This window comes from Pinus tabuliformis, chromosome 4_2, assembly GCF_031772625.1.
Source record: "Pinus tabuliformis cultivar Carrire ecotype Pingquan chromosome 4_2, CPIR1, whole genome shotgun sequence".
Lineage (NCBI taxonomy): Eukaryota > Viridiplantae > Streptophyta > Pinopsida > Pinales > Pinaceae > Pinus > Pinus tabuliformis.
Genome location: NC_142304.1, coordinates 1,071,861,931 through 1,071,870,458, shown reverse-complemented (window position 1 = coordinate 1,071,870,458; position 8,528 = coordinate 1,071,861,931).

Sequence of the window (8,528 nt, the reverse complement as noted above, 5' to 3'; positions counted from 1 at the left end):
CCACTGGCAATAAATTCTCAATTGCTTCTTATCAGTTTTTAAAAAAAAATTGATGATATAATACTCGGAGTGTAACGAAATATAATTAAATGGCAACAATAGTTAGATGATAAACAATAAATACATAATATATCAATAATAAAAGTAATAGTAATCACTGCAACGCAGGCGCCGTGGCAAATCATTAAATTCACGCGTTAATGCCGTCTTTTTAAGGTACCTTTCCTTTTTTAGGAGGTTTAACACGCTGAAGCAATGCTTGCATTTTGGAATAAAGGTCGGAAGCCTGTAGCAGGTATAAAAAATATATGACGTAAGGTTAAATATATATATAAAAAAAAATAAAAAAAAAATTTAACTTTTAATTTTTAAACATGTTAGCCAATATGATGTTTTTGAAAATAAATGGCAAGTTGTGCATGACGTGGAAGTTTAAAACTAAAACGTATTTTACGGGTAAAAATGGGAAATACGGGCATACGGGCGTCAAATTTAACCCCTGGCAATGAGGAAGATGAAATGTAGGACAATGTTTTCAATATCCCCTTGGTAAATAAAGTTGTCATATGGACTTTAATGGGTCCGCGATTCATATTTTATGAACTAACAATAGTGCATGACCATCGTTTTGAAATAAGTACAGCGTCATCATTCCGAAATAAGAATGAAACAGAGTAAACCAATTAGAATACAAATAAATAGAATTAAAATATTTATGAAAATAAATTAAATTCGTTTTATAATGTAGACTTCAAATATTATTATTTAATTTTTATGTCAAAGTGATTAATTTGTCAAAGTACATAGTACACATTATCATTACAGAGTAAGACTAACCAATCAAAATGTAGAAAAATTAGATTTCAAAAAATAAAAATAAAAATAAATTATTTTTTTCCTAAAGGTAAACATTAAATAAGATAATTTAATTTTTGGTAAATTTAAAATTAATGTCAACATCAATATTTTTAATACATTATTACCCTGCTCTAGTTGGGAATAAAAATAAGTAATTTTATATTAAAAATGAAAAAAACTATAATTCATGAAAAAAAAAAATAATAAAAAAAAAAAATTCAAAATAAAAAGGCTAAATAAAAACGAAATAAAACTAAAAATAAAAGATTAATAACTAACATAAATGGAAGTTAAATAAAAAACCCATAATAAACCTCAACCAATTGTCTTACAAAAAATATTTAAATAATAATAATAAATAACCAAAATTAAACTCCAATAACAATACTAACAAGAGCTACATACCGCTTAGTTTAAATATAACTAAACTAAAGTAAAACACAATAAATGCATAAAATAAAATAATATATAAGATGCATTTAAAAAATGCTACTATTCATCACATGAATTAAGATGAACTAGAAAATTGAAAGTCTAGACTTAGGTAGAGAACTTTGACTTTTGAGTGAGAAATTAAAGAAGTGTAGTATTTTCTTTTAATATTTTGATTTTTTATTAAAATTTGATTTTTATTAAAAAATTAAAAAAATTTGTTTTGTTTATTTAATAATAAATTTGGTTTGAAAAATATGCAATAATACCTTAAAAAAGTTATCATGAGTGATTGTGATAGAGGATTGCATAATTATTGCAAATTAAATGGAACACATAGGTGGAACATATTTATTTTATTTTCATGTATATTCTCATTTTGTTGTAAATTTGTATAATCTTTTGTTAAAATATAAACAAATATTCAGTGAAAATAGCAAATCCTTTATAATTTATAAAAAACCCATACAAATTATGGTCCATTAACATTTCAACTTTTCACACACATATTTAGTGTTTTTTCATATTTCTAATTTATTATTTTAAATATTTAAAGAATAAAACACAGTAAACTTAGTGATCATAGTGAAAACCTTCTTCAATGACAAGTTTTTAGGTGATCCCCTAAATTATGACTCGAAGATATTGCCGGGTTGGATGGTATTGGCATGTAAAGACTCTACATGCAACTCATTAATATTGAGAACTACTTTTGTCTTTTTCTTGAGTAGAGATGTACACGTATGAACAGCCGATGTGTATGAATGAGTGGTGTGTGGTGTCTATCTTTGTTTATATACTCCCACATGTACTAGAAACTTGTGCATCAACTTTTGACATCATGATTAGATGAATCATGAATTTTTCTAACTCTCGTTAGTGGCCATAGAATGGGTATCGATAAAACATTATATGATGTAGCTTTTCACATTATATTAAGGGTATGATAAAAATCAAATATTTTATTAGTTAATTGGTTTTTTAAGTAAAATAAGTACACAATACATAATTTATCTTTAACAGCGTAATACATATAGGATTTTACACAATCAAGGTGATTTTAATCATTTTTTAGATAGTAAGATTTGAGATCTAAGATTAGAGTCTCAATCCCATCATCATGATAACAGTAATCTAAGTTTAATGGATAAAAGTCTCAATCCTATCATCATCATAACAGTAATATAAGTTTAATGGATAACAGTAAGTTTAATGGATAGCAGTAACCTAAGTTTAGCTTTCTCCATTAATTCCAACACTCCATATGGCTGCTGGTCTAGTCTCAGCTAGGCTCACAATTAAAACATGAAACAACTTGGTAACAGAGGTTTTCATTTTTGTCTTCTTGCAACAGAGCCCATACTTGTTCATCTTTGCTTTCCTTACCATGAGATAGTGATATCTCTTCACCTCATTTCTTTCGAGTAACCAAAAACTTGAATTCTTATTCTCATCCTTCTCAAAATTATGGCACGCTGGATAAGAGAATTTTCCCCTCACTATTTCTGATGTGATCTTCATCTTTTACCTCGAAGCAAGTGAAGTTCACAACAGTTCGGTGTTTCTTAAACATGCGTGCTTGAGGAGACTGCGTGCGTGACCGTGTGGGCAAGCACTTTAACCTGAGGCGCCCAACTTACAAGCAGTGCCCGATCTTTGATTCGTTCTTCAAAGCCATCCGGTAAAACTGCAGGCTTCCCATCTTCGATGTCCGAGTGGAGAACCCACAAAGAATGTGATGAAAAATCCACGTATAGCTAGCAGCTGCGCCAAATTCATGAGAGCGTTAACATGACCTTGCGCAGGAAATGGCACAATCACTGTGTGGCAGCTGTGGCGTGGTCAAAGGGACACATTTTTTTTTAATTTTGGCTGCTTGATCCGGTGCTGGGAACATACCCTGTGAATCATTCGGATTATCTATGCTATTGATCCGCGAATCCGAATTGATCTGGTGCTATTGACCTGCATAGAGAAACATCTGATCTGTTCCTGAGGCCGAGGTTGCTGTGGTTTACCGAAAAGGTTTTGTCTTGATTGAGGCCGAACAGTCTGAGGCCAGCACTGCGTTGATCATGGATTAGTGGTGCTGCGTGGATTCAATTGCTGGTGCCTTCGATCGTTGTACATTCGTGGTGTCATGGATCGGTAGAATTGCCTCTGGGTGCAGCGTGGGTGCAGTGCAAAAGAGTGAAAATCGCTGCAGGATCGAAGGAGGTCGGTCGATTGCAGATCGGTGGTGTGTATGCCAAACAGGACTTCGATATTATATGTTGTAACTTCTTATTGGATAAATACATGTACGTTTACGTTTCTTTATATAGAATAATGTGTAAGCATGTTGTTTAAGGTATGGTACCTTTCAAGTCTGTGTTTGAAATATATCCATCCAATGATGTGTTCAATAATCAATATGCCAAATCTTTGAGCGAATATAATAGAAATCCCCAGAGACAATTTAATTCTCTCGACGAAAAAGGGAAATTTGTTTTGATGTCTTGGCGATGTGACATATTGCGCTCTCGGGTTGCCTGATTGCACAATTGATTTCAGCAAAATGAAACGCTAGCAGATAACTATATCTTTAGTTAATCATTACTTGGAATAAACATAAATATATGACGTGCGAAAAACTTTCCACTTTCCTGTCTTATTTAAAGACATTTTTATTCATTAAAACATTGAAATGATGAAATCCCTGTCCAAAACTTTGCACATCAAGAGAAACATGTAACTCCAATATACCATAGAGTTCCTATCAATTGCTCAAACCTTACCTTCAATACACGATATTATCTATGATAATGCAATGCCATTGACATTTGGATCATGACAATTTTGTTCTAGTTGTTGCGTAATGGTTTTAATTTTCCTAACGACCTATAACAATTGCCAACTATAATAATCATCTCAACACTCAAAGAAGTGGTGGAATATTTGTAATAACCATATTATTATAGGTTGTTTTTAACTCGAAGAATAACTTGTTTGTTTGATAAAGGTGCGCGTAATTAATGCCCAATGAGAGTCAAAATTGTGTTGAATTTAATTGGAAAAGTATTTATTACGTTCGAAAATCTCATTTCTCATTACATTGACTAAGCCGGGACTTGAGCAATGGTTATCTTCCATTATGACACAGACATAAGATATTACAGTATAATCAATATCAATTTGTAAACATGACATTATAGCCTTGTCATTAATGTCAGTAAAGTATACGCAGCGTAGACCCAAGCATAAATACCTGAATTTAAAGGTTGTTTCGTGAATGAGGATTGCATTCATTAAGTACCAAGGAGATCTAGCGCAGTGTAAGATCCTGCAGCTGCTCACCGTAAAATAATGATTACAGAATAAGAGTGAAGCCCGGTAAACCAATCAGATAAATTAAATTGGAAATTTGAAAAAAATAATAATTTAGTTTTATAGGGTTAACTTTATCCAACAACATTTGATTTTTAGTCCAACATAAAATAATTGATATTAAAAAATAATAATTTAAAAAAAATAATTAATACAAAATAAAAACAAAACCAAATACATAAAATACAAGTATAATAAATATAAAACATATATAAATAAATAAATACATATTATAAACATTTACCGTGATGCATCAGTTTTATTTAACTCTACGCAAATAAAAAAACCTACTACTTTCTCATAGTAATATTTTGAATTATGGTTCCAACTCCCGACCAAGTTATACCTCATTGGCAACGCCTATTTCCACCCCTATAGATCCATTAAGAGACTCTAAGGACAGTCTTGGGAGATGGGTTCTGACATCGGTTTTGGTTGTCAAACCGTGTGCATCATTTCTCTGGCTAATAGATTTTGATTAACCATGGCTTATGTCGATGCCACATGATCCACCATGCAGATGATTATGTCGATGCCACATGATCCACCATGCGCATGATAGATCCCAAAAATTGCGTTGACAGTACGCCATGCGTTTGGAGGTTATGGCATGGAGCATACATGAGGTTGTGCACGAGTGAATAAAATTCAAATTTGAAATGGTGTTGCCAGCGATGGAAGACATATGGTCGAATGCTCGAATCGAGTTCGAAGGGATACTCCATCAGATAAACTCACAGAGGTAACCAAAATTTATTATGGTAGTTTTCTTGGAAACCTAAGTGGTACGAGATCGATGAAATAGAGCACAATTTCTTCGGTTAATCCTTTGTTAAGACCAAATCCCCCCTCCCCAAAAGGGTGGTTTGATTTGAAAATGGATTGTGGAAATAAGGCCGTAGGTGATGAAAATGGATTGGAGAGACAAGGGATTAGGCCAAGAAATTGAACAAGCCCTCTGTTGCCGATTGAACAGAGAGTGGTGATATGAGGTTTTGTGGAAAATGGATCGGAGAGATAAGGGCTTTGGCCAAGAAATTGAATAAGCCCTCTGCTGTCGATTGAGCAGTGAGTGTTGATTTTAGGGTTCTTTTTTTTGGGTTAGAAATGTAGTTATTTTCTTTATAAATTAGTATTGCTTGATAGCATAAACAACGATTATAACGATTCTATAATGCGGAATAAAACACTTAAAAGAATCAAAAACTTTAATGCCCAAGAAGAAATACCTCCAGCCATCGATGCTTGCTCACACTCTGATATCAAATAAAACAAGATTGCCTGTAACTTGCTTTTTCACGATAGTTGCCCCAATTTGCCACTGTACAGGATAATGGAACATACACACAAACTTCCAATGTTCAGTGAAAAATAACTTCTTTACTGTTCACCTGCAACAACGATTTCAACTTATCCAAGACCGTATCTTCAACGGAATGAAGCTCCAAGCCCAACCTGCTTCCGAATCTACGTGCGTATTGAACCAAGTCGAGTGGGCTTTGGACAATGCTAACTGGTTGAGTGTTTAAACAAAGAGGTGATGTGATAGGAAGTCAAGCTTCAGAATTGAAACGATTTTAAGCTTCGAAAAGAAATGGACGAAAAGTCGATTGAAGGCCTGGAACAAACGAGGGAGGACGAAACCCAAAACTCTCATCCGTGTGGCACTTCCAAGCTTAGATCACTCTAACTTGATGGTGTAAAGATGAAGGGGATTGAGTTAGTGAGCTTGGGGACCAAACAGAAGTATTTATAGCCAAGCTTCCATCAAGCTTCTGTTGGCTATGTTTCAAGTGTTCCACAAATCATGCTAGAGAACTGCAGAGGGAGTAATGGACCACTCGAGGAGCTCCCAACTAGAAATTAATTTAACTGCAGATGGTTTCCTTAATTATCAGCAGCTGGAAAGGGAATCTCTCGATAGACAGTTCGGAGGCATACAATTTTCTTGATAGTCACCGACCGTTGAGCTAACTGACTCAGCGACAGACAATTTTCTTGATAGTCGGCGGCCGTTGAGCTAACATTCTCCCACTTGGTCCATACTTCCAATCTTAATGTCTCATCTTAAAACCCATTGATAATCTGTATTAAGCAATAGATACATGAATCATGGCAATAATGTTAATGGGAAAAGTGTCTATTCAGAACGACCCTATCCCACTAAGGTGTGACAGTGACCTTAGAAACAAACAGAGAAAACTACTTTTGTATTCTTCTTTATGAACTATAAACGAAGAGGAATAGGATGAACCAACCTGTGTCTTGTGCTAGTCCTTTGATCCAATCTCTCTCCTCTTTGACAACTTCCAGCTACCTGCTCCCTTACTTGACCAGCTTCACCAAGTTCCTGTAAGATCACAGAAGAAGAAAAATACACAAAGACATGGATTTATATTCATAAATAGCTTAGGATCAGATTTAAGCTAAACATACAAATGTAACAAACATCAATGATACACAAGCATGTAGGAGAAACTCAAATAGTTTTATTGATATAACAAGAAGATCCAGGAGGAGTTACAACCAATGATTCCTGATCCAACATCAACCTCCCAGCAAAGAAGCCCCTCTTCACCTCCAACAAAGCATAAATCACCCAATACTCTGATATCTATCTCAAAACCAACAGCAATTCTCTGCAATGTACAAAATTCCAGCCTCTGGATCTCTGGGATGAGGGATCCATATATAGATGTATGCAAAGAGGATGAGTCAGCTTATGATTTGACTAGTGTCTTCTCTCTGTCAGTTCTTGCTTCCACTTGGAGACTGAGAGCCTCTTACTCATCCTTGGTCGAACTCAATGAGGCAAGTGTCATTGGGGAAGATTCTGGAAGCTTCCATTGTCTGTCCACCTCGCGGAATGACACTACCATTTGTCATTTCCCGCTCAACGCACCCTGGTAGTGCATTTAGGTGCGTTGCAACGCACCTAGCTAGTGTATTTGGGTGCTATGCAACGCAGCTAGCAGTGGAGCAGCTGAAATGATCCTGATTTGACTGATTCTGAGCAGTTTCTGGTGGGGAACTTCTGGGAGAAGCTGTAATTTGTTGACCTTGTTCCTTTAGGGGTCGGAACAACACTTTTAGGGACTTAGGATCCCTTGGTTTATGGACATTTCATGCTTAGAGCTGTAAGGCACAAAAATGTATATAATAGTTGCCCCCTAAAGTATGAGGCCGTTTATCGGGTGAAATGCTTTATTAGGAGGATCCAAAGTTCTTTCAATGCTGGGAGGAGACCTGTAATAAGATACAATACAATACATTATCTTCATACTATTTTTCATGATCTAGCTGAGGCGGGCATTCCCATGCTCAGCTTTATAAATTCATTTTCATGTACATAGGACAGACAATCGTCTGATGGTAGACTGATGATTCTGATAGAGCCATCATCCTTTTGGTAGGATGATTATCTGTGCTGCAATGCTGTACATTTCAATGTCTTTATTTTTTCTGAATATATATCGCAGCCCGGATGGATGAAACTAGATCCGGGGTCTTCAATCTCGTCCGATCTTCACTCGAAGTACAAGTCGATCCATGTGAGAAATGTTTTGAAGTCGAACATGGAAAGACATCGCTTGATTACCAGTCAATGATGTAAACCGTTAACAAGCGCGAGAGGAATCACCGATAATGATGATGACCCTCAAGGTACTGCAGTACAATTCACGTGGTGTGAATAAAGGACTTGGCGTCGAACACCACGCAAAATCTTTCGGTCGAAGGTCATTGATGTATACCTATCGCCGGAAGTGAGAAACTTGCCATTGAGGCATGCAAGCTTCAAAGTACTGAATGGGGTGTTCCTAGATCAACTTCTTGGATAATGAGCTGATGTCGACAAGAAGCGATCCGTCAAA